This window comes from Manis javanica, chromosome 13, assembly GCF_040802235.1.
Source record: "Manis javanica isolate MJ-LG chromosome 13, MJ_LKY, whole genome shotgun sequence".
Lineage (NCBI taxonomy): Eukaryota > Metazoa > Chordata > Mammalia > Pholidota > Manidae > Manis > Manis javanica.
The window spans coordinates 3,806,660-3,833,467 of NC_133168.1; the positions used below are offsets into that span (position 1 = coordinate 3,806,660).

Here is a 26,808-nt window from a genome sequence, read left to right on the forward strand (position 1 = left end):
TACTGATGCAAAGTGGGGTTTAGGTATTTCCTTAGGTGATTCTCAAATGGGGTCAGGGATAGAGTTTCTTCTGAAGTTTATTGTTCTTAGCAACGTTCCCCTTTTGTCAAGAGCTTGGTGTTTTAGAGATCTGGAAAACACACCTTTGTATCTTTTCCTTCTTGAACTTACTGAACGATATAGGTGGGAAGCAGAGATTATTCTCTATGCCCTGACTGTTCTCTGAAGCAGAATGAAAGAAAGCTCTCAAGAAAAATGACAGGTAGACAGAAAGAAGAGAAGGGAGATGAGCTTTGGGAGACTGTGGCGTAAACACAGGGAGGAACACAGACAGCTGTAGACTCCGAAAGTCCAGAGGTTACAGTCTTCATAGGCGACTTGGTTCAGGGTCCACCACTCCCATCATCTCCTCACTGCAAACCTGCCATACTCCCTGGTTTTGTCCTGAAAAGGGGATTTCTGGGGATTTCCATTTGCTATGTAATGCTCCCAGTTCTTGAAAAATGACTAAGAAAGGTGGAAAGAAGTCACTGTGAGAAAATCCAAAAGGCGGGTGTGGGAGACAGGAATAGAAAAAAGCTCAAATGACTTGGACATTTCAGAATCAGAAGAGAGGAGGTTAGTTAGCAAAGTAAAATTTGAGAACAAATAAAAAATGTCTATTTCTCTTCTTTAAAAATACTATCTGTAATCCTGGGGTAAAAGTTCAATGGTTAAAGAGTAGAAATGGAACATAAGATGTTGTATTTTCTAGGTTTTGATTGTAAAGAAAACAATCAGACCCTCAGAACTCATGTGGTGATTACAGTAAAACCATTTAATTTTGTGCAATTTTTTTTTTCATCCCTGGATTCCCTAGTTCCCCACACAGGTTTATTTTTAAAGCCTTTGTAGAAGACAGAATGACCAGAGAAGAGCGGTTTTTTAAAAAGGGTTTGAAGTTTGTTTGCTTAACAAAGTGTTTGCAGTCATAATTAGGTTGGTTGCATATTAAAGCTCAAAACCGTCTCATGTTGGAAGTGACTGAAAATTGTTGCCATCTGATGGCTGTGTGGGCACAGCTCTCACAAATGACCTTGCACGCATGACGGAATAAAGACCCGGGTTCTGGGCACGTCCCTGGGAGACGGCGAGGGTCTGGGCCCACGCCCACCACTCACTTCCCATGGTGGCATCATGGGCCTTGCATCTAAGTGTTGTGATGCCGCGGCCTTGATCTGTTGAAGCCTTCCCCGTTGGATTCCAGCCATTGTGCTACCCTCGCCTCTTTAGAGTTCCCACTTCTTATCTCCAGTCCGCCTGTCTGTCTGGAGGATCAGAGAAGCCATGAGTTGTCGTTTCTGGGTGCAGTTCTGTAATTCTCACGATGGAAAATCCAATTCAAAGCCAGGTTTTCTGAGGGAAAAAGAGGAAGAGGAGAAAGATTCTGGTTAGGGTGTCTGGGATGAGTCAGCTCCTCATCTGTTGTGTTGAAAGGCAAAACTGTCTTTAATTTTAACAGGGCTCCACTTCCCTCTTACTGGCATATGAAGCCTATTTGGGAACAGAAAGAGAAGTTTTATATGGCAGATTTCAAACATCTTGCTTCGGGCAAGAACCTCATTGTTTCTGCGAGGGAAATCTCGTTCCTGGCTTCCACACCTGAGTCTTTTATTTCTACTCAGAAGCACATGAAACAATGGGAGCTTGTCTGTTCTGACAGTAAGCACGATGCAAGAATTAAGGTCTAATGAACCCCATGATGGGGCATAATTATGCGTGAGCTGGTATAGGTGGCCATGACTTTGGAGCCCCCATACGTACCGTGCTTGCTGAATGAGATCTCACGTGAAAGTTCGGTGTAAACCAGGAAACCCTTGCTTATACTGAATAAGAATGAGAATGGGTTTTTTCTTTCCTTTAAGTAGCCTCCATAGTGGAATCATGATTTAAGTTGGATCGACTTGAAGGTGAGTTTTGGTCGTCATCTCATTTGTCCCCATGAATACTGATGCTTGCTTGTTCTTTGGTATTTCTTTTGGGATATTCTGTCTGTTAGGAAATGCTTGCTAGCATAACCATACACGGCTTAATAAAATAAACAGACTGAAAGGTAGGGTCAGAATTTAGAAGAAAGCCAACATAATGGCAAAAGAAGCAACCAAGTCTTTGGTTTTGTGGCTCAAAACAGAGAACAACTCTAAACAAAATAAGAACCATACAGTATAGACTTGACTTCACATTGAGAAGAAATGTGTTTTGCTGGAGGTAAGGCCATAGGTACAGAGGGAGGCCAAAGCTAACAGCATTATTTTAAAGAACTTTCTAAAAGCTAATTTTGGAAGATTTATTTGAAACTGACCTCAAAACCAGGTGCTTTCAGCACGCCTTAATACACGAATCTTGTCCTTCTCCCTTCTTGCCCTCCAATAGCAACATTCATGGAACAACCACAGGTAGATGGCCGCCATCATGACGCTGTCTCTGTACGTGGCTCCCTATGATATGGATCGAAGTGCATCCCTTTAAGGCAGAGAATAGGTTCAGTTTGGACCAATGATACTACAGAATACACTAGTTTTGCAAAGTGAGCCATATTCATAACATCTAAAAATCACTGAGACCTGGTAGTACAGAAATAACACAGTCACAAGGAGAACTCCCACATCCAATATTTTGCTGAGATAATGTCCCTTAATTCAGTGAAGGTTTAAAATAACAAATGGGATTGGCCATCTTCTAAAGCAAACTTACCTACATTGCTTAATCAATTTGAAGCTTTTGAGAACCTATTGCCTTTTAATATACAGCTACACGACCCTCACTTAAAAAATAAGCCAAATTTTTATACAAGCCAAAGAAAAAATGCCTTGAAGATTTCAGAAGGAATGGTCTTTAGTGATATTCTGCCGGAGATTAATACATTAAAATGCCAGGCTTAGCAGAATGGTTGTAAGGAGGAATTGTTACTGGTGGGAACATGTGCTGGAGGTCCATGGGAAGTCTGCCTAGTGAAATCACAGATATGACTGGGCTGTTCACATGGAAGGACTGACAGAGGAGTGAGTTACCTGGCAGATGAGCCCAGGGAACACAGTGACCCAGCTCTTCAACTCAGAATTAAAAAAGGAAAGTCTACCCCTTTGTTAAATTCCAGCCATGAATGACTACTCGAGTAATAAAGTGATTGATGGGATTAACCCAAGTGAAAAATCTATGGTAATGAGTTGATTGAATGAGCTGAACATTGTATGGGCCAAGCAGGAAACAGCAATGCACTTTCTCACACTGAAACCTAACTTTCGTATCCGTCCTTTTCTCCTTCCTCTAAACAGTATTTTTGGGAGATCCCTCTTAAGTTCAGGGCACTTCCAATCTGGGCTAATGTCCAGCCTGGCCAGGGCCTAACAGAGTTACACCAGTTACCCAGGACCGGCGTGCATTCTGATTGGTCAGTGCCCATCCTATTCTAGCTGGTGAACATACTAAATATCAACTCCACCTTCTGGTATTAATGACTAGTCATGGTTTCAGCAGTTAAAAACTTTGACTTTGTCTAATATCAAAACTCTGATTTCATAACGATTCAAAGGATTTTCTCCTGCGCATCATGCGGGTCCAACAGTCTCAGAAGCCTGCAATGCAAGAAGTGGACGTGGCCTCCTGACCGGCTCTCCACGTGTCCACTACTCCCAGCCATGTTCTACTTCCGGCTCTGCCAGGCTAGAGACGAAGGAGAGGGAGGTGAGGGGGGGTAAAAAGGAAAAAAAAAAATATCTTACTTAGCTGTGCCGTTGTAATCTGGCAACGAGGTTCTCTGTGTAACGGGAGCCCGGTTACGCATCCTCTCTCTCAGGGGGTGCTGGCCTGGCTGCTCCTGTTGGTTCCCAGCCTCCTCCTACATCATTTTTAGGAGGAGAGGAGAGGAGGGTGAAGGCTCCTTCCCAGATCCCCTTGCAGGTAGGTTTCCAGATGCGACCTTGTTTCTGTGCGCTGGGTCTGCTCACCAGGAGATGTGGAAGTCGGGACTGACGTGGGGGCCTCTTCCTGAGGCTTTAGGCTATGGTTTCTGACAAACAAGAGAGTGGACACGCGGCCTTTCTGCAGCTGTGTTCCTGCGTCCGCCTCCACTTCCCTGTATACGGAGAAGTGGTGGCGGATGTGGCTTTCACGTCTAGCTCGAGTGGTGGCCTCGCAGGTGCAGCCCCCCTCACGGGTCAGTTCTGGAGCATTCCGTGAATCGCTCCAGGGGGCTCGCTCCTTCGGCTCCTCCTGAGATCGCGTGAGCTCCTGTGTGGACTGATTGCCGGTGCTCTTGTAGGTTCTAGATGCGTCTTCTTCCCTCCTCCCCAGAGGACCTCTGACGTGACCGTTCTTAGAGCAGGGGCTGCTCCTCTGGTGGACTGCTTACCATGCCAGCCCAGCTTCCACAGCTGCCAGGACACCCACACAGACCTTTTCTACTCTTTAGACTCTTCCGGGGAAGAATCAGACACCAGTCTCCACATTCCAGGAAATGTAGGCCAAGTTTCCCCAAGAACTCTGCAACCAAGCAGGCTCTGACCCGGATCTCTGCTGAGAGAGGATATGGGGAAGGGATGGGAGGTGCATGAGCAGCATAAGATGTCAATGTCCCCTCAGGCAAAACCCACACTGCTTGCAGACGGTTCTTGTAAAAGACCTCGTCACTTGTTCTGAACTGAGGGAAACACCACCCTTTCCTCCGACAGTGCCCTTCAAAGACAGCTGACCTCTCATCCTCTTCTGATCAGACTGAGGTCAGGTCCATTTCCTTGGCCAGCTCTGCAGAGATGGTTCAACCCCTCTCTTTAGAAGGAACAAGCGTTGTCACCTGTGACTCTCAGCTTTGGGACCTCAGCTGAAAGGAAATAACAGGAGGGGTCTCAGTTAGCATGTGGTCACACTCCTGTGGCTCTTTCCTCCAGCCTGGAGGCCAGTGCCCTGCTGGGGGGCTGTTGGGAGGTGGGAGGCGGTGGCCAGTCGGGCAGTCAGCAAGACAAGCATTGTCTGTGGTGGCCTTGAAGTAAAACCACCAACTTGGGACGTTGTAACCCAAACTCTCACTGTTCCGACAGTGCTTATTCTCCATGTGCATTCCCACTCCAAGTTTGACCTTTTAAAAAAATTATTTGCTGTATTTTTTCATGTTTATATGGTTGTTTTTCCCCCTAAAAAAAGCTAATAATAATATTGAAGATTTTAGCTTCTAGTCAGTCTGGTCAAGGGATCTTAAATTGTTCTATTCCTTCAAAAGCTAGTGTGGCTGCGTTTGAAAAACATCTCAAAGCAAAACAAACAAAAAATGCAACTCAGAAAGATTGGACTTCTAAAAGGAATAGAATACAACTAGTTCCCACGTGTGTGCCTCAGTTTCCTGAAGTATGAAGGAGTGGTTGGATTAGCCGACCAAATTTCCTTCCAGTTCTGACATCACATGATTCTCTTGGAGTCAACGGAGCCTACATGGCCACACATCAGCTACTCTAAGGAAGCATTGCTCAAAAATGGCAGATTGGCTAGAAAACAAATCAAAGTACCCAACTGATTCAAACACGTATGTCTACTGAAAAACCTGCATACCAATGTCTATCAGAGCTTTATTCATAAATGACAAAATTTGGAAGCAACCAAGGTTGCCCTTTAGTAGGGGAATGGACACATAAACTGGGGTCCATCCAGACAGTGGAATATTATCCAGCATTAAAAAGAAATGAGTTGTCAAGCCATGAAAAGACATGCAGGAATCTGAAATGCATATTACTGAGCGAAAGAAGCCAATCTGAAGAGGCCACATACTGTCTGATTCCAAATATATGACCTTCTGGAAGAGGCAAAACTATGACCAGTAAAAGATCAATGGTTGCCTGGGGTTAGGGGTTGGAATTCACAGAGGAGGGCTGAGTAGGCAGAGCACAGAGGATTTTCAGAGCAGTGAAACTATTCTGTCTGATGCTACAGTGGTGGGTGCGTGCCATTCTCCGTTTGTCACACCCATAGTTTCACCAAGCGTGAGCCATGCTGTAAGCTACGGGCTGGGGGCCATAACGTGTGGCTGTGCAGGTGCTTGACTGTAACAACTCTCCCCTGTGGTGCAGGGTATTGCTAGGGGGGAGGTTGTGTGTGGGGGGGGTCAGGGAGGATTACTTCGTGATCCAGTAGATTTGGTGATAACGGAGCTTTAGTCTCTGTCTGCAATTCTGCCAAATGTTCTTGATGCAGATTTAAGGGAAGACAAATGGGCTTTTTTAACAACTCCATTTTTGTCCATTTAAATGAGAATTCTGATCATGAAGAATAGGTTTTGGAATAGTAATCAATTCAAGAGTAATCAATATCCCACGTATTTTTGGAAGTGTACAGCATCGTGATGCCCTCTAGTGGCTAACCCACAAGAACGGTGCCTCAGAAGCCCCACAGAAAACGAGAAATTCTCTCTTTCTGCAGGTGAAATAGGGTCTCTGTTAAAGTATGTTGGTACCTTTGATTTCTAAGAGTTGGGTATGTATGTTCAGTTGCCACTGTACATCATAGATCAAAACATGTCAAATTCATAATAATTATTAGGTGAGAAGTATTATAACCACTGAGTAAGGCCAGTGGGTAGATCTGGGGACAATTCTATTGGGTTTATTACCTCAGAGAAGAAGAATACACCCCTGAGGGATGGTGAGAAAATTCTCCTGGGATTGACTTCTGTGTCACTGTTAGTCCTTCTCCATCACTGAAATGACTGCCATGGAAGTGAATTGTGGTTTCTGAGCAGGTAGCAGCAATATTGACAAAAAGAAAAGAACAAATAAAAGACTCAATTGAAAAGAAATCAGAACCGTTGATCCTACTATTTGGTAGATGATTTGTAGAATCATTTTCTACATTCTTAAATTCCCAACAGTAGCCATTAGAGTGTATGTGTGTGGGGGTGGGTCTCATATATCATATACAAAAGATGTTTTATAAAACTGAATATTTAATAAAATTAGCCAAGGTCTTAAAATTGTTTTTCCTTCTAAGATTTAGATAGTTTTGAGTAATTGAAAACTTTAAAATGCTTACAAATAGGTGATCTGTACATTTTCCTTTATTCTATTGAAAGTAACCTCACTATCTGAAAACATTTGAAGCCATCTCTTCAATGATTTCTTCTGGATAACAAGTCACAAGCTTCATCATCTTATAGCCCTCACTGATAAATCTATACTTTCTCAGATAGATAAAGCTCCATGACAATAAATTCCTTTAAAAGAAAATATTCTTTATACTAAAGCTGTTTATGTGACCTGACGGACATTGGCCTGATAACAGTACTCTGGAAAGTAACTGGAGCATTTTCTCCATAATAAACTCAACAAATATTTTTATTAGTCTCCCTCCATGCGCCTGCTGGTCTGTATAATAAAGTTAACTGATTGTTGGCAGTTGGCACTGGGGAGAAAGACTGAGAAACTTATTGCAACATAGAATTTAACAGACCTTTTGTCCTGCCATTAAATAGTAAGAACTTTTCAACTTTCTTTTTCCTTTCCCACATCAAACATTCTGAGCAATCCCACAAGGAAATATAATAATAATAATAAAAAAAGTCATCCCAAAGAAGCAGCAAGCAAAACTGTGCACACACCCCCCATGAAAGCATTTGGGGTTGGCATTAGGAAAAACAAAGTGCGAAAGCTGTCTGGAGGTGACTCTTCCCTTTCCCGTCAACTCTGTTTCCCTAATTTATAATTTATTCCTGGCATTGGTCCATAAGACTGTGAACATTATTTCCAGAAATATTTCTATTATCATAAAATTACCCTCTTGTGAAATGATGTGTCAGATTCACAGATTTGCGTAATAGAATTTTACCTGCCTTCCACGGAACCTGTTCTTTTCCCCGATTTCATCCCTGCTGGTTCGAAAGCTAATGTTTGCTGTTATCTGCAATTCTCCCTCTCACTCTCTAAAGGCAACCTAAATCCACCCGATCCTCTGTGTATTGAATCTAGAAATAAGTGGGCCCTGCATGCACTAGATTCAGATGATCTTACAATTACAGGAGTCTCAGAGAAACCTCCTTACCAGGTCACTCTGAGCCTACTTCAGACCACCTCTGCTCACTAGGTTGGTCTTGGTTATGACCCTGCCTTCCCAGGGTCCTCCAGGTGGCCAAGAGCCAAGGCCAGGCCAGAGCTCCTGGGAGCCTTCAAGGGAGGAATTAATTAATCTGGCTGGCGATTAATCCTAACCAGCAATAGTAAGTTTCTTCAAATTTTGCAACTGTGGCCTGGGGGGCTCATAGGAATGACGGGGTGGGGAACATTTTTTCCTTTTTCTTCCTGAAAAGGGAAATACAAATATATGCAAAATATTCTGAGTTGTCTTTACCAAATGCATTTTTTTAAAGGAAAACACACACACACACAACTAATGGGAATGGTGTAACTTACACACACAAACTAATTTTCTAATTATACTGACTTTTGAGAGTCTATAGTTTTGCTTATGATGGAATTACAATGAGTCACATTTTAAGGTATCTAAAATGATTATGTGTTTTGCTTGTTAAGGAGAACCAAAGAATAGAAGCTACCACCCATAAGAATAAAATAATGAAGCAATATTCTGATTTTAATGTCCGCATAGTGTCAAACGATATTTATGGAAAAGACTTAAAAAAATAAAAGGTGGTAGAAATAGACATTCAGCATGTTTGCTGAGTATCTGTTTTGTGTCCTGAGTTTTTTGAATAAACAACATTAAAATTTCCTTACTTATTATTTTCACTTTGAACATGTCAGCTTTTATTTACTTTTATTTACCTCGCTTTTCAATATTATCAGATCGGAAACTTTTTTCAATATTTACTAAGTGCTTATATTTCTTCTTTTTGTCAATTGCTAGAATAAACCCTTTGTGAGAGTTCTTTTTAGTTATTTCATTTTCTCATTGATTTATAAGATTTCCAAATGTTAAATCTTTTAACCTTTGTCATTTCCTCTGAAAATATTTTCCCACTGTTTATTGTCTTTCATGTGTATATATGGTGTTTAAGCACAGAAGAAAATTTTTATACTCATAGTTATCAGTATTTTCATTTGTTTTTTCTTTGATGTCACACACTGAAAAGTTTTTCTTTCCTAACACGTTAGTCACTTTAGTTTATTCTATTATTATTTATGATTTATGGTATATGATAAACTATGATATATTATACTTTACGATGTAATTTTTTACATTTCACTTTTTAATCCATCCGGGATTCATTTCAGTGTCTTGTATGTTGAGTGATTTAATTTTATATTATCCCATAATTAGATGGTAGTCTTAAGCGGAAGTTGAGTAATTCACTTTTCCTTCAATGGTTTGAGATGATAGCTTATCATCTACTAATATTTTATGTCTTTCTAGGCCTTTTATATAAAACTATTAATGTCCCTGTACAATCTGAAAATTTAGCTTTCTTTGATTGCCACTTTCTTCCTGTTCAAATGATTTACTGCCCTTATTTTTATTAGGCTGTAATAATCTTTACATTATTTGTATTTAAAAGTTTCCTCTTGACTTTCACATTAAGTGTGATAAGTAATTTTTGAGGTTGTTCTTTTTATTAATCTCTAGGTCAGCTGATATATACTTTCAATTAAAAATATCAGAAAGGATAAATGATTTCTAGTCAAGACCTCAAACTTGTCAGATTGGCTGTTATCAAAAAGGCAAAAATGTAACAAGACTTGGTGAGAATGCGGAGAACAGGGAACCTGCATGTATGCACTGCTGGTGGGAGTGTGAATTGGTACAGTCGCTATGAAAAACAGCACAGCGGTTTCTCAAGAAATCAGAAGTAGAACCGCCAGAGGATCCAGCGATTCCACTTCGGGGTATTTATCCAAAGAAAACAAAAACAACAATCCAAAAAGATATTTGCATCCCTATGTTCATTGCAGCATTATTTCCAATAGCCAAGATTTAGAAGCTACCTAAGTGTCCATCAATAAATGAATGGGTGAAGGGAATGTTAGCCATAAAAAAGGGTGAAATCTTACCTTTTGCAGCAGCATGGATGGACCTAGAGGGTATTATGCTAAGTGAAATAAGTCAGAGAAAGACAAATGCTGTATTATTTCACTTATATGTAGAATCTAAAAAACAAAATAAATGAACAAACAGAGCAGAAACAGACTCATAGAGGAAGCACTGTTGGTTACCAGAGAGGGAAGGGTGGCGGTGGTGTGAAATAGGTGACAAAACGTATGTCAGAAAGGATAAATGATTTCTGGTCTTTTTTTATCCTTATATGCCCAAGAATAGTCTTTCTGTTATTTTTATAGCTTAGAAATAACAGGATGGGTACAGAATTTGGCGACTTACTGTTGTAAGTCAAATGAAGTCAACCATAACTGGGAAATTTTCCTTTCCTAGGAAATTGGTTTTGTTGATTTCCCTACGTTAGGCTTGTGGGATTTTTTTTTTCTCTTTGAAATTCAAAATGTTGACCCACTTAAGTCATTTCATTTATTTTCCTTCGTACTTCACAAACTTTTTAAATCTAAGGATCTGAATTCTGAATGTCTAAATGATTAAGGTCAAAATTCTTCTGTAGATTTTCATGCTAGCTTTTTGTCCATTTGTTTTATTTTCTTCTGGAACTTAATCTGTATATTTGTCATATATTATAAAATAGATAAAAATTTTCTTGGGACTGTTTTTTATACCATTTATCTTTTCTTTCATTTTATTAATCTCTGCATAATTGTACTATAAGGTAACATTTCTCCTATTTTTGGCAGTTTTTCCAGTTCTTTGCAGTTTGTTGTTACGGCTGGGTTCCAAGCAAGTTAAAGACAAGACTGAGTTTCAGATCTGTATATATTTCTAGTTCCTAGTACAGTGCTTAGCACAGAGAAGATGATTAATAAAAGTTTATTTAATTCTATTGCCATAAAATCACTCAAATTTTAAAAATGAGAAATTTTTAGGACATAATTTTCAATGACAGTAGTAAGTATATTAGGCATAAAATGACTGATATCAACCATACTGTGAAGTCTTTTCAGAAATTATGATGTTATTATGTATCAGCATTTTAGTCTAGAGCCTCTAATATTACTCATTAACTTTAAAATCAAGCCCAGCCCAGCCCCAGCCTCCAGGCACCTAATCGTAGTGGGAGTAAAAAGACATGTATCAAAGTATTCAAATAATGACTAATCATTGCTGAGGCTCACTAGTGGTAAAGACCAAGCCAAGGACTCTGCACATAAAATCTCATTTAATCTTCTCTATAAATTTGACAGACCTTATATTTGCTGGCAAAGGAATTAAAGTTTGAAGAGTTCTTTACAAAGGTCATACAGCTAGTAGGTAGCTGAGCTGCGATTTGAGCTGTTAATTTGAATTAACCCAGGTCTGGCTAATTCCAAAGTTCTGTGATCTAACCATTAAATTGGACTGGATAGCTTTTCCTTTCCCCAGTCCTCCTACTGTTAATTGAACCTCCTCATGAAGTTCAAAGACACTGTAATATTTCTTGGTTTCATATACATAATGCTTTCCCCTCTTTTTTTTTTTTTTTCTCACTTTCCAGGACTCTGATTTGGCCCCATAGAATCTGAATCTTTAAGATTATAGGCCATGAGAATGGGAGGTTTACCCTTGATCTAAAACTAGTAAAGCCAGAGTCATCCCTCTGTCCTCATTATATTTGCTGTCATCCACATAATTAAATGCCTATTGTTTGAAGTGGATACAAAGAAACAGAAGTGGGGCATGTTCCTTACGCACAAGAGTCGGCCTGGTCGCACAGGACAGTATCTGCAGAGACACTGCCTCACATTCTTCCTTTTTAAACCATTCTGTATAGTTGCTTAGTGTGGTATTTCAAGTTGCTCTTCAAGATTCTGGGGGAGGATAAGGAGATTCTGATGCTGAACGTGTTGTTCCCAACCATCCTTTATTCCAAAACCATCAAAACCAAACCATGCCCATTGCACGTGCCGTTAGCCCCTAGATTGCCCTCCCCAGGTCCTCCGCGTCTGGGGCCCCTACGGGCCTGCTTTGTGCCGGGAAGGAACGTGAACTTGCAGTCTTGTCTTGGTCCCAGTACCAGTAGTGGAAGAGGATCACGGGACTCTCTTTTGACCTCTGACTGATTTGTTGGTGATTGGAGCTAAATTTGCTTTATGGAGCGTCAGTAATAGCGAAGATTATGAAGAAGATGAACAGGAAGGATTATGATGTATTAAGTGAGAAACTGAGCTTTGGATTTAGAAAGCTCTGGTGCCAACTCTCTTCTCTGCCAGTTATTAGCTCTATGACCTTAGACAAGTTCCTGAAAGCCCTCTGAGGCTCATCGTTCTCACATTTTCCATTACGTTCTTACTAAGTGATAGTTACTACCTTTAACATGAATTCACAGGGTGGCACGGGTCTTTCTGTTTTTCTACCTACCACTCCTTTTTCATTCTTTTGGTAACAACATATTGATTTTCTTACCCTCTCCTTTGGTGCAAATGCCAATCAAAGTTTTCTGTCCTCTCCTAAGCAAGGGGTGGACCTATGGCTGGAGCTAAGCCAATCACACACTCCTTGGGACTTTGAATCTTGAATTAATTGACACTCAAAAGAAATTTTTCCATTGATTTCCGCTGCCTGGATCTTTAGAGCTGCCTCAATTGCTATCTTCTTTCAAACTTGGTACTTTGACTACCTTGTGTCCTACTAAAATCCTCTTCTGCAAAAGGGGCTGACTCGGTGTTGTACACAATCAGACACTTGCCTGCTACATTTAGTCAATCTTTTCCATTCTTGTGTGGTTGATTTCTCCATCTTTCATTTACTTTAATTGTTTAAATGCTCAAGAGGAACAGGCGAGAAAATGTTGGACAACAAATTTGGAAAGGGTGCATATGTCTGTTTGAAACTGGTTTCCTGCGTTCTTAGGGTAAATTCCTAGAAGTGGAAATCCTGGGTCAAATGGTATTTCTATTTTTAGTTTTTTGAGGAACCTCCATACTGCTTTCCACAATGGTTGAACTAACTTACATCCCCACCAGCAGTGTACAAGGGTTCCCCTTTCTCCACATCCTTGCCAACATTTGTTGTTGTTTGTCTTTTGGATGCTGGCCATCCTAACTGGTGTGAGGTGATATCTCATTGTGGTTTTAATTTGCATTATTTGCATTTCCCTGATGATTAGCGATGTGGAGCATCTTTTAGGTACCATGTTGTACAGCAGATCTCTGGAATTTACTCATCTTGTATAACTATGACTTTACAACCATTGACAACAACTCCCCAAATCCCCCTCTCATAATCCTTCATTTTAGTCTGCTAATTTGCTGCATTTACATTAATCGGGTCTCAGCTATTAGACAAACCTTGAATTTTTGAAATGAACAACACTTGGATATTCTGTGGGGGTTTTAATTCTTATTATATCTTAAGTATTGGATCAGAGTAATGAGTTATAAATGAGTTGGATGTGATTCCATACTCTTAATTTTCTGGGAGTTTATATAGAATTAGTATTATTTCTACATTAAATATTTAGTAGAATTAACTATTGGAGCTGGACATGAAGTTCTCTTCACGGGAAGATTTTTTTAGCTACAAATTCAGTGTCCCTAATAGATATTCAGATGATTTCTTTCTTTTTCAAGTGAGCTTTAATCATTTATACTTTTTAAGGAATTTTTAAGTTTATTCTAAATTGTTGAATTTATTGGCATAGGATGTTTATAATATTCCCAATTATCTACTTAATGTCTATGGATCTGTAGTGATAGCTTCTCTTTCATTCCTGTTATTGGTAATTTGTGTCTTCTCTCTTTTTTCCTGGTCCATGTGGCTAGATCAGGGGTCGGTGAAGTTTCCTCTCTAAGATGTCAGATAATAATGATTTTAGGCTTCTTTCCCCCCTTGCTATGCTCCCCACCACCCTCCACCTCGGCGTCCTGTTCTCCTTCAACATCTTTAAAAAATTTAAAAACTGTTTATATCTTGCTGACTATACAAAATCCAGTGATAGACTGGATTTGGTCCATTGGTCATAGTTTACCAATAGGTGTACCAATTTTTAAAAATTATCTCAAAGAACCAGCTTTTGTTTTCACTGATTTTCTCTATTGTTCTACTGTTTTTATATTGTTGATTTTTTGTTTACCTTTATTCTTTTCTTTTGTGAACTTGGTGCTTTATTTGTTCTTTCTGGTTTCTTAATGTGGACAGATCATCTATTTGAAATCTTTGTTCTTTTCTAATACGGACAACGAATGATTTAAATTTACTTTTAATCCCTGGATTCATTGTATCCCACAATTTTGTGATTTTCTATTCATTAACCTCAGCTCTTCTCCATTTTCCTTTGTGAATTCTTCTTTGACCCATGGGTTCTTTGAAATGTATCTGTGAATTTCCATACAGTTATCTGTTATTGCTTTCAAATATAATATCACTGTGGTCAAAGAACATACTTTTTATGATTTCAGATTTTTTAGTCTTATGAGACTTTACTGATCTAAAATATGTGCTTTCTTGGTAAATGTTCTCTATGGACTTGAAAAGAATGTGTATTCTTCCATTGTTGGTAATGTTTTGTAAATGTCAATTATGTCAAAATTTTGGTAATGTACATATCTTCTCTATTTATATTGATTTTCTGTGTACTTGTTCTCTCAACTACCGAGAGAGAGATGTTGAACTCTCCAACTGTAATAGTGGATTTATTTATTTATTTTCGCAGTTACATCAGTTTTGTTTCATATAAGATTGTTTTTGTATTTTGAAGCTCTCTTATTAGGTGCATATACATTTAGTACTGGTATGTCCTTTTGATGAATTTTCTGTCATTGTGAAATTAACATCTTCACCCCTGGTATAATTCCTTGCTCCAAAATGTACTTTGTAGGGAATTAATATAGCCACCCAGCCTTCTTTTGGTTAGTATTTTCATAGTGTATCTTCCATCCACTAACTTTCAATGTAACTGTGTTTTAATATTTATGTGTCTTCTAGAGGGCATATAGTTGGGTCTTACTCTTTTTTCTAACCTACAAATAACTGCCTTTTAACTGAGGATTATTTAAATAATGATCTGTAATGTAATTATCAATGTCATTGGATTTAAGTTCAACATATTGCTATTTTGTTTCCATTTGTCCCATCTCCTCTTTGTTCTGGCTTTTCCTTCTTTCTCTGACTTCTTTTGGGTTTAATTAATTTTTATTTAAATTCCATTTCATTTCTACCATTGGCTTGTTAGCTATGCTACATTTTGAAAAAATATCTATTCAGGTCCGCTGTCGATTTTTTAGTTGGGTTTTTTCTTTTTTTTTTTTTTTGTTATTGAGTTGTATGAGTTCTTTATATATTTTGGATATTAGCCTATTATCAAAACTGTGATTTATAAATATTTTCTCCCATTTGTTAAGTGTCTCCCATTTCATCTTATTGATGGTGTCCTTTGCTGTTCAGAAGTCATTTAGTTTGATGTAGGGCCCCTTGTTTATTTATGCATTTGTTGTCTTTGCTTTTAGTGTCAAATCCAAAAAGTCATTGCCAAGGATTCCTGCTGACCCCTGTTGTTAAGCAATTTACCTTCTCTGTTTTCTTCTAGGAGTTTTATGGTATGAGGTCTTATGTGCAAGTCTTAAATCCATTTTGAGTTAATTTTTGTTGATGGGGTAAGATAGTGGTTCAGTTATTTTCTTTTGCATGGGGCTGTGCAGTTTTCCAGTTGTCCAGTTTTCTTTTTATTGAAGAGATAGTCTTTTCTCCATTGTATTTTTTTGCCTCATTTGTTATATATTAATTGCCTCAACATTGTAGACCATATAAGTGTGGGTTTATTTCTGGGCTTTCTGTTCTATTCCATTGATCTATGTGTCAGTTTTTGTGCCAGAATCATACTGTTTTGATTACTATAGCTGTGTAATACAGTTTGAAATCAAGGAATGTGATGCCTTTGACTTTATTCTTTCTCAAGATGGCTTAGGCTATCTGGGGTCTTTTGTGGTTCCATGCAAATCTTAGAATAAGGAATGACTGCATTTAGGGAACCAAGAGATACTTTCAGAGGATGTCTTATGATGAACAGAATACTAGAAACTGTAAATAACATTCCTTTTGGTTGTGACCAGTATTTTTTGTGTCAGGTGGGAGAGACATTAAGTTCCATTTTCCACAATGGCTACATTTACTGTTTATCATTTTAGAGATTTTAATCATATTCCCTCTTTGGCTTGATCTGCCAAATTCAAGATTTCTAATTCTTTTACCATATCTTAATTTGGAAACTGCTGCAGTTCCATAACTTAGATTTCACTTCTTTAGGTCTTCTCTCTACTGTCATCTATATGAAGGTATGGTGACATAGCTACTCTAGTACAAAGCAGTGATTATATTTTCTCTTTTATTTGAATATACTGTCTATGGATGTCCAACATTTTGTGCATCTTTTTGGCCACAGCAGCACTGATGCCTCTAAAAATAGCTGACAGGGCTTCTGAACCTCCCTCCCTCCTAGGTAGAAATCAATACATCAGAGTCATCACTGCAGTGATGGCATGATTTTTAAATACAACTGATTTTCAGATACTTTCTCCACTCCACTCACTTCCTGCCCTTTAAGACTTGTATTAACTTGGTTTGAACACCAATTTGTGTTCAAAGTGGGTCTAATAGTGTTACTGGAAGAGGGGAAGCAAATTACACTTGAACTTCCTTTTTTGAGTTTTCTGGCCATGACCTTAGAAATCATGGAGAAAACCATAACACTGAATATTACTTGTCATTATATATTATTATGTGTTATTATAGGGCATTTATAATTTTATATGATGTGTGATGATTAATAACATTTCCCCCTATAAAATAAGAAAGCAGGCCTGCATTTTTGGTAATTCCATCCTTGTGTTTGGTATCATTTTCATACCTTGGATTTAATAAGTGCATTGAGCATTTAGAATGAAGTCAGAAATCGAAGGCAGACTCTCAGACTTTTTATGTAACCTCTGACTATTAAAGCTAGACACAAACATGAAAAGAAGAAAACCTTTATAGATGAGGACATATGTAATAAAAATCTCTGCTTCTTGCACATGACATATTCCAAGAATGGATTTCAGCCCCTCCCCATGCTGATGGCTTTGCTAGCTACTGCTCTGCAGGTACCACATTAGTAATGGAAGGAGTTTCCATTGGTGCTGCTGCCACACTGCCGTACAACCAGGACCTGACGACCCGGTGTGGTGGCCGAATCTGTGGGGAGTGGTCCCAGAGGACTCTCTGCGTAGATCATTTAGATGAGGCGGCTCCAGGCGTTTGCGCACAGATGGGAGTGGTTCCTGCGGGTGTACAGCTGCCCCGCTGGACAAAGGGACACTGTCAGCAGATGATGGTGGGAGTCACAGATGCCACAGCTTGGGCAGTAGGTGAGGCAATCTGTGGAGGCCGCCTTGCTCCATGCGGTTCCAGGGCTCTAGTGACGGAGGGCTTCTTGAGGAAGCTGGGTGCTGCTGCGGTGGGCATCCCCTGGATCCCTTCAAGAAAACCCTCCTGTATGTTGAAGTCCTAAACCTCAGTACCTCAGGATGTGACCATTAGGTCTTTACCTTTACGGATGCAGTCAAATTAAAGTGAGGTTGTTAGGCTGGCTCTAAACCAACAGGACTTGTGTCCTTATAAAAGGGTAAATTTGGACACAGAGACACACTTAGAGGGAAGGCAATGTGATGAGAGAGGGAGAGAAGCCAAGGACATAGACAGAAGCCATCTACAAGCCAAAGAGAAAGACCAAGAACAGATTCTCTCTCACAGTCCTTAGAAGGAACCACCCATGCTCAGTCCTGGATTTCTGGCCTCTTGCCTCCAGATCTGTAGGATGGTGCATCTGTGTTGTTTCAGTCACCCACTCTGTGGTAATTTATTATGGCAGCTAATACACAGCTTTGCTGACATTTCTGTTTCGTCAACCCCTTTCAGGGGGGCCCCTCTTTCCCTGGTTCACCCACTACCTGATTCACCTTTACAAGTCATTTCTAGTTTTATACCAACTGGAAGACTTGTTTCCTCTCAAGGCTTCATCTCAAATTGTGTCTGTGCTACGAATCTACCCTTTGTCCCTAAAAGATACCGATGTTTCTGCAATTCAGTATCTAGGAGTGGATTCTTTTTCCGTCTGCTCTTCATGCTCGTATCTCTTGTTTGAGCAGTGGATGTGAGCCGACCTAGGTGACTCCGTGGGAAGACTCAGTGTCAAGAATCTAACAGAAAATACAAGGAACAAAACCCCTTAATTAATATTTTGGTAACAACACCATGCAACTTATATATAGATACAGATTTATCATTTCAGTTGCCCCAGAAGGGACCTTGTATTCCTGTCCCCAGTGTCCCTTTAACCTCAGAGAGAAAATATAAAACAGGGAAGGAGGAAAATTCAAAGTTAAGGAATCACCCAAGCTGGAAAGACGTGGAAGTTTTCCGCAAGCAGTGTTATTAGCCTGCAATGGCAGCATCGCTACAGACAGGAGCATCTTCCCAGGGCACAGCAGGCATTTCAAGCCCGTGGGTCTAGGAGTGAAATGTTTACGTGGTAGCATAACAAAGGCCAAGATGAGTCCCTCTTACCCTCCTGAGAGGACAAGCACAAATGGAAACAGAGTCCGGAGGGCTAGGAATCACTCTCAGTTGTCAAGCACTTAATACAGTGGCTCATGGAGTTGACTCAATAAATGTCAGCTGGATTATCATGACCTGTTTCATGAACTCTGAGTAGCACTTTTTTTTCTGGAGCATTTTAAAGCAATACTATACATGTTGTTTCACCTGAAAATGCTTTAAGTAAGCATTTCTAAGTTAAAAAAAATTACCCACTCATGGAGATTTTTTGATTGTTTCAATTTTCTCAGATATAAAAGAGTTTTCACAGACTCCTGCCACCGTGTCTATACATATACTTGTGAGCTGCATTATAAACTCAGCCTCTTGCCTATCACTGCCATGAAATTCACTGTGCTCCCCTCAAATCCATTCTCCCACTTTTGGCACCCCAAATTTCAACTTACTCACTCAAAGGATTATCATTCCATAAAATCTCCATTTTCTCTCTTACATCATTCAGTATTTCCCTTCCACTGAATCATTCCATAAGCATTACACGCACACTTTTCTTTCTTGCAATTTTAAGCTTTCTCTTGGCCACATTTTCCCTTCCAACTGGGCTCGTTTCTCCCTCCCTTTGCAGCAAAAACTCTTTGGAAGAGTATAAGGCACACATTTTTTTCCCCTCACCTTTTTAACAGTTTTGAAATCAGAGTAGCTGTAAAATGAATACTGGCAACCACTGACACAGGTCTAGCAAGGGTAGGTGAAGGCCAGAGCCTGCCAGTAGCTGCTGCTTCTGCTCACCTTGTCCTGGGTTTGGGACACTCTCGTTGAACCCCAGTGGTTCAGACAACAGGCTGGGGAGTCTCTGTGGATTCAAATTCTGGTTCCCCCAATTATTAGCTGTGTGATCATGGGCAAAATTTTCTTCTTCACGCTCCAGGTCCCAGTTAAAATAGGGAAATACTACAATTACCTAAGTACTAGATTTGTTATGAGAATGAAATCAGATAATTCATGCTAAGAGCTTTGCAAAGTGTCTGTTACATGGCACTCAGTAGGCTTGCATCCTCCTCATCTTCTGCCTTATCAGCATATGTCATATGTGTACATGTAAGCATGTGCACCATGACTAATGATGGGCCATACCAGAATGAACATAGAAAGACTTTTATTCATATCCTATAACAATATTTTACACTTTGCCCATTCTCTCTTGGTGAAAATACCTGCCATTCAGTGTTATCAACTTAGCAAGGAATACCGTAAAATTGTAAAGGGCAAAGTCTTTTTATAGTCTTTAACAATCTATTGAAAATTAAAATACAGTTAGTGGGGCAAGACAAGAGTTTGCATCTTTTAATTATTATTCTATTTTTGTTTACAGAATGTTTTCATTATTGTTTATTTTCCTCTTCTTTTCTATTTCTATTGATTGTTGCCAGTCTCATTGTGCCACTAGGACCTCCCAGTTCTCAATGAGTTGCCTGCAGGGGATTCTGTCTGCTTCATTGTTGTAAAGTAAACCAGATCCTCAAATACCTACAAAACAAACTCAGAATTTTAAGGAATCTTTTTAAAATGAGGAAAAAGTAGGAAGAATAAATAATAAGGCATAAGATTCAAGGTATAAAGGGAAGTTTAAAAGAGACAGTCATGGTTGTTAACTTTGAATCTAAAGGAATGATTATTATTAATAAATGTGCTATAGACTTATCTCTTTAAAGAATTATTACAGAGAAGCAATAAAATAACAGATTTTAAAGACTTGTTGTTTTGCTTCATAAGCCGAATTATTTTTTCTAGTCATAGTAGATGAGTTTTATTCAGATGAGTATAGCCTACAGATAGTATGAAGTACATTAACCAAGTCCACCCATCAATGAACTGAGGCTTAGCTTACTGAAAAATTTTCTGTTGCCTTCAGGGTGCAAATTTAGCAAAAGGATCTTAAATGGTAGTAAAAGATAAAGAAGACACCGATTAATGTTTGATTCCAGAATAAACTGGCCAAAGAAAAGAAGTGTTCACGTAGCAAACAGCCTATTCTTTGTGAACAACACAATGAATGGCGACAGTATTGTCCCGAACAGACTTGGATTTTGAGTGTGGGCTCCGCTACCATGACCTTGAGCAAATTACCTGACCTTCCGAATCTCAATTTTGTCATCTGAAAATGGGAATAATATTAGACACTTCCTTCTAGGATTAATGTGAAAAATTAGATGAGATAATATATATAAAGCATACAGTAAGCGTTCAGACCGTGATAGTTACTGTTATGACACTATCATGGAGCCAAGGTGCAGTGCAGAACCTCTTCTGTGAGCATGCACATAAATACCTCCCCTTCAAAGGAAGCAAAAATGAGTGTCCACAGTATTGCAGGGCGATCTGGCTGGGGACGTTGGCTGGGATTTGGCATATGCCTCTTTGGCCGAGGGTGTCCTCTTGTTCCATCACATGGAGTAAATGGCATCCTGGAGCCACTGCCGTGGCTAAGAGTTGGGATATGACCACGGGCAGGTGTCAGACCAATGGCAGCTGGGTCGTTTTTTTTTTGAGGAATTTAGTGTGATGAGGATCTTGAAGCAATGGTATGATAACCGTGTTTTTCCAGTGTTTTTCTTCATGGCCCAGAGTAAGACATGATTTGGCACATTATACATGTACATAATCAAAACAGAAACTAAAATTTTATAAGTAATACTTACTGTTATGAGGTATCCTCTGATAGGATATTTTCTCTCTTCTTTTTTTTTCTGTTCTCTTTTCTTCTGTCCTATTTGGTTTCTTTCTTTTTAAGTATCTGGTTTCACCAAATTGATTTCACCCCCAACTAAAGGATCCCAACTTACAGTTTCAAGAATGTGCTGTAATGAGTGCTATTCTGTACCGGTTTCCCAAGGCCATCTTTGCTTTTTTCATTCATTTTCAGATTTATAGTTTTCTCTCTACGTAGTAGGTGCTCTTATATAATAAGAGACTCTTACTGGCAGGAATGAGTTTCTAAGCTGGGTGAAAAATTTTGTTGTGCAGAGGTTTCTAGGGGCGTGTTGAAATGCAGCCCCAGAAACACAGATGTGGAAGCAGTGAGGGTTCTTTCAGAGTTGACGGTCAGGGCACAACACCCTGCTGTTTCCCCAGAGAGTTTTGAAATATCTCCAACGCCTACTTGTGCTTCCACTTCCTGAGCAGAGTCACTGACATGAAACACCTTTAGATAACCGATCTGGGGCTTTTCATTTGCTCCTTCAACCCCTTTGGGTCTGGAGAGCCTCTATTACTTCTCCTTGTGGTATTCTGTAAAGACTACTTGATGAGAAGGAGGAGAAGGGGCTGGAATCTGCTCTTTATCAGCAGTGCCTCCTGGCCAGAGCTGTTGAAACACACCAGGCGAGCACATCTGGATGACTTCCGAAACTGAGGGGTGTGATACCAGCCGGGCCAGTTGGCCAGCTGGCATCAGGTGTCAACTGTAGTGCATCTTACGGGTTAAGATGGGCAGGACCCAGAGGAACACCTGTCTCTTCTAACCTGTCATCCTCAGCAGAGAATTAAGAGTCATAATGCTGTGTACCATGTTTGTAAGTCATCTCTCTGCAGTTAGAGCTCCCGAAACTAGGAAAGTATGTTGATTGTTTTCGTATTACTCTACAGAGGTAGGCACATCATTCACACTCAGTCAGGACAGATTGAATGCACAATATGATATGGCTGCATTTTTCAGATTTGCCATTTAATTTCAGCTTGTTCTGTGATATAAAATGCCACGTTTTCCCCCCAGAGTCTGCGTTGACTAAACTAGATTTAAAAAATTTTACAGAAATATGGAAAAGTTGACAGTTTGTGAATATGCACAGTTTAGTCAGTTATCTGGAGTAAGAGGGATGTCTGAAGTCTTTCTGATGACATAAATAGAATGTGTGAAACTTGTAAGAATTGTAGCAATTAATAAACTCCTAATATTTTGGCAATTTCATTTTCAAAATTATAGAAGTGATGAAAGAAACTTATGATGAGTTGGGCAAATTCTTTGCCAGCCTCTTTTTTTTTTGACATACTGAAGTGACTGTAACAGAACAATGAATTAGGATGGACTCTGCCGGTCTTGTCTCGCTTGTTTTAATATATGAATGGTTTTCAAAAAGGACCACTTTGCAAATGCAGTTGGGGTGGTGGGTGTGGGTGTGGGGCAAATTAAACTTGCCCCTGAGCTGGCACTTTACATGCCAGGTTGCGGTAAAGATCCCATTTTATGACAGAGGTAACATGAGTACCTGAGCCACGGGAGGTTCTCTGAAAGTACCAGGGGATGAAGACGTGACCTCTGGGACAGGTCTTCCTGTCTTACTTTCCTCATTTGGTTGAGTCCATTTATCTCTAATGATTCTTTAAACAGAAGCCAAGTACCCCTCTTATTTAGTTTCCTCTGAGCTTAAGAGAAAAAATGTAAAGCTTTGAAGAAGACCTCTAGTCTGTAGGCTTCATTAAAAGCAGCACCAAAGCAGACACTGGCTGTGATTTCGTAAGAACAACAGTAGCCATCGCATCCCACGAACGGGCGATCTACCAGGCACCGAGACACAACATACACTAGAAAAGACCAGTCATCTAGGGCCAACTGATGGGTGAAAGATGAATCTTATGTACAACACAATGCCGTCCCGTGCCTGTGCTTTGAAGAGCGATTCAGAAAAGCTTCGATGAATGGCAGAGTGGCCACTTGAATGCTGACCAGCCAGCAGCCTGGGTTCCTTGGGTACCTGGGGCTTGCCAGGGGGTTCACTTTGTCATTTTAGGGGATAGGTGGGAATGTAGGAATCGGGTGAAGTGTAGCCCCAAGAATTCATTCATCCATCAGACATAAACCGAGTACCAGCTATGGGGATCATACTCACTCTATTGCTGGAGGCGTGCGGAAGCCCAGATCCTCACTAGATCGTGGAGTGCTTCAAGCGTGGGGTCCTCCTCTTCCGTAGTTCTCTCCCCAAACTGCCTCATTCTCCGGTTAACCCCCCTCCAGCTCTGCACAACACCTCCTCACCCCAGCTCATGATTCTGTTTCAGCTTAAATGCGCCTTCCACAGAAAAGACCCCGCCACCGCCTCCCAAGTAAAATCTGGCTGGATTCTGCGTGGACAACATATCATCATTTGCCTTCCCAACACTTAGCACCACCACAAATAAATAACTGTCTGTGTAATCATTTGCTTAGAGTCTGCCTTCCCCACTGAGCAGAAGCCCCACGGTGGCAAGGATGAGCCCGTTGTCTCCGCTGGGTCCCGAGGACCTAATCGGTGCCATTTCAAGGCCAGACTGAGACACACAGGAACTGCCCCTCCCCACATCATGTCACCAAAGCTGAAACCATATATACATGTGCATGGAAACGCTTTTGGATTTTCAGATTTTCTGACTGAAATTCTGAACACACGTAGCTGTTGCTTTGCTGAAGGTTTGCCCAGGAACTAATCTGTCTCTCTAGTAATCTGCCCTGTCACGTGGTAATTTGTCCAAATTCATGTTGCTAGTCAGCGGAAGGGCTGGGATTCCAACTCAGGTCCGACTGATTTCCTAGAACGCGGTCCTCCCCTGCACTAGGTCGGTGGGGTGGGGGAGGAGAGCGACCCGAGACATGGTTTCTGCCTCCCTGGGATTGGTGTGTGTGCCTAATGCTGTCCTGTAAATACATACCTCGAAGTTCAGCTTCTTTGTAATCAGCCTTTTATTTACTCATTCATACAGGTGGCATTTGCTGTCTGTTAGGTGATGGGCATTGGGACCACAGAGGTAGATAAACTCTGGTTCATGACCTTGAACAGCTCAAGTTCCGGTTGGGGTGACACACAAGACATCAGAAAGATGGCAATCGAACGTGGTCCCTGCTGTGACAGACGCAGGAGCGAAGTCCCAGAGGAGCCCCGTTCCAGTTTTCTGGTCTCCACTAGTAATAACACTTCCTGCTTCTGTCCACGCCTACCCACTCCCCTTAGTGGGTCTGCACAGCAGCCGGAGCGGCCTTTTTAAAGCTTCCCAGCGGCTTCCCGTTTCATGCAGAGGAAAAGACAGAGGATCTGTGCTGCCCTGTGGAGCCCCAGAGGGTCACCGCTCTCATCTCTCTGAGCTCAGCCCCAACTCCCCTCCTCCCCTTTGCTCCCCTGTAGCCACACCATGACTTCAGTGGGATTTTTTTTTCCCTTCCAAAGGACTTTTGACAATGTCTGGAGATATTTTTCGGCATTCTAGCTGGGGTTGGGGTGTGCAGTACTGGCGTCTAGTGAGTAGAGGCCAGCGGGGCTGCTAACCCCGCTGCGGTGCACGGCTCAGCCCCACCACCAGGAAGCACGCAGCCCATGCCGTCTGTGTCCTGAGGCTGAGAAGCTGGGCTGTGCACATGTCAGCCCCTCCCCTTCAGCTCTGGGTTCAGGTGTCATTTTCTTCTATGAGGCTTTCCCCAGTCACCCTACTTGAATATCCTGCCGGCACACTCCCGGTTTCCTGGGCCCTATTCTGCATTTCCTTTATCATATCACATCACCCACTAGCACAACGCATGATTTACTTACGTGCAGGGTAGAGTATAAACTTCATGGGCAGGGGTATTTGTCTTCTTGCCCTGTTGCTAGCATGGTCCGGGAGAGAGGCTGGCAATAGTAAGCCCTCCGTGCATTTTGTTGCATAAACAAATGTAATGCTCGTGAATGAGGCACTTGTGGAGAGAGGTGTGAGCGCTTCCATCCTAAGGTCGTCCTTAGGGGTTCTTTAAAAGGAAATAATCATCTTTTCAAACCTGTCAGTTTGCGTCATTCAAGCACTATCAAAATACCTTCAAAATAATTCAAATAATATTACCAAGAAGCTCTGTGTTGTTTTTCTCCAGGTATAAATAAAAGATGTGCCTTAAGGTAGTTTCCTTTCTTTGTAATTGGTGTGACTGTCAGGTAGTGTTTATTCAACAATTTCATAATTTATTACTTTCTTTCACTAAAAGATGCTTAAAATTGGCCAAAAGAGAATTCTCATTATTTTCAGATTCCCAAACGAGAGGAAGGATGGAACCTTTATCTTACCAGTGCATTTCGGAGGCATTAATGCAGATTCTAATGTTTTGTCCTCAGCCCGAAATGTCAGCAGGCATAACGAATTGGGTTATTTCCTCTCAAAGTTCAAATGCCACGATTCCCAGTACATCCCTATAATGATTTATGTTTGAATTTTCTTTATTTTCACTCCACGGTGATTTTGCATTATTGGCAGGTGGTTTTCACTGGATCGATACCAGTTGACTATAATTTTTTGCCCCTTGGGGATCTCTCCAGTCTGCTGCTTTCTCAAGAGTGAATTTTGTCTCTCTGGAGGGGGAGAAAAAAGAACTAGTTTGAAAAGTTCCAAAGAAAATATTGCTCCTTCTCACAATTTTGCAAATGTTTGCCTGCAGATCTCGCGATTTCTTCTCCCCACAACCTGTTTCCATTCACACTGAAGGTGCTCCTTACACAAGAAGCCTGGGAGTCCGGTACAAGGAAACTGCCCCTTTTCAAGTAAATTGCAGGTTTTGAGATGCAGATAATTGTTGTCTGGGCACATACTCTGATTCTGTTTTCCCTTCCCAAACATGTAATATTAATTTGCTGTTTATGGAGTGTTCACCCTGCATATGTCTGTCTTAAACCTAATGAACAAAAACACTGGAATTGTTTTCTTTCTTCTGATAGTACAGTAAGGTTGGTTGTGACACAAGGGAGGGAAACTGGCAAATGGCTTTTTCCTTTTAAGCACAGCTTTCAAAATAACTCTTCAGGCAAATGCTTTGGCGACATCTCAGGAAAAAAAAAATGCCCTGTGATCTTCAGCTGGACTATCAAGTTATTTTTTCTCTCTTTTTTCCCCCGTTTTTAAACATCAGGAGCTTTACTGCTTCTCTGTAAAACAAAAAGCCAATTTTTTTTTTTTTTTTTTTTTTTTTTTTGTGTGTGTGTGTGTGTGTGTTGGGGGGCGGGGGCGGGATCAACAATTACATCTGATTTCTATTATGATTTTTCTGTGCTAAACAAAGGAACAGACACCAGGGCGAAATCGCTTCTTACTTTCTGAAGATTTGAATGTGTCTAAATGAGTCGTTAATAACTTCGTGGGGGCCCCCAAAAGTTCCAGAAGATAAATGTGGACAGTTTTAATCCTGTTATTTGTCTTAATTTCTTGACTTTTAGCCTTTTTCATTTA

At 40.5% G+C, this 26,808-nt stretch overlaps 2 long non-coding RNA genes across 4 annotated transcripts in view; one reads left to right on the forward strand and one right to left on the reverse strand.

The window, feature by feature from the left end:
• The window catches only part of LOC118971301 (uncharacterized), a 374,798-nt gene that overhangs the window by 149,301 nt on the left and 198,689 nt on the right, over positions 1-26,808 (forward strand). The window lies entirely within an intron of this gene.
• On the reverse strand, positions 803-6,013 carry LOC118971302 (uncharacterized). Its single transcript, XR_005059678.2, has 3 exons — positions 3,762-6,013; positions 2,342-2,502; positions 803-1,395 (listed from the first exon to the last, which is right to left on the reverse strand). It is a non-coding gene; the product is annotated as an uncharacterized lncRNA (long non-coding RNA).